The sequence below is a fragment of the Saprolegnia parasitica genome (genome assembly GCF_000151545.1).
Source record: "Saprolegnia parasitica CBS 223.65 unplaced genomic scaffold supercont2.94, whole genome shotgun sequence".
Classification (NCBI taxonomy): Eukaryota; Oomycota; class Saprolegniomycetes; order Saprolegniales; family Saprolegniaceae; genus Saprolegnia; species Saprolegnia parasitica.
The window spans coordinates 131,593-132,279 of record NW_012156488.1 but is presented as its reverse complement, the minus strand read 5'-3'; positions in this window follow the sequence as shown (position 1 = coordinate 132,279).

Here is a 687-nt window from a genome sequence, read left to right as displayed (position 1 = left end):
CAGACATGGTAGGAGACAAGGAGTCCTCGTACATACCGGTACTACCCTCCCGGCTCCATGCATAACGTGGACGTGGGATCTGACGTCACGGAGGAGACCATGGTGCAACACATGGCATCCAGGTTCATCATTGGGCGGCGCTATTACCGGTACCGGTATCAGTCGACGTATTGTGCATACTACGAGGACTTAAAGAGGAGCACCAACGACAAGTAGTATGGTACCGCGTGCCCAAGGGATGTTCAAGCAAGGAGAGCGCCGGGGTCTTGAAGCGACATGGCGTCGGTAGAGACGAGCATTGCTGCCTGGTGTGCAATAGATGCATCCATTATATACCCTTGCTGGACGTCCAGCGACGCATGGGGCACGAGATCCCCGTTCCTGTCGACACCTGCTCACGTTTGGTGGCTACAAGGCGAACAATATATTGTAGGATTCCTCAATATACCTTTGCTTTCAATTTGACGACGGGGTACCCAATATGATTCCAAACTCGCATTAGAAACCCATTCGTTTTAACAGGTCGTAGAGTTCATCCGACGCATGTCCTTGGTCCTCCTACCATTTGCATTTTGTCTCCCTGCGACGCGAAATAGACGCTAGTAAAACCGGTCGCCGAGGACCACCAACGAGCTGGTCCTCGTCAAGCGAGGATTATCCCTTGAGATCGGGACATGTAGGCTCTAG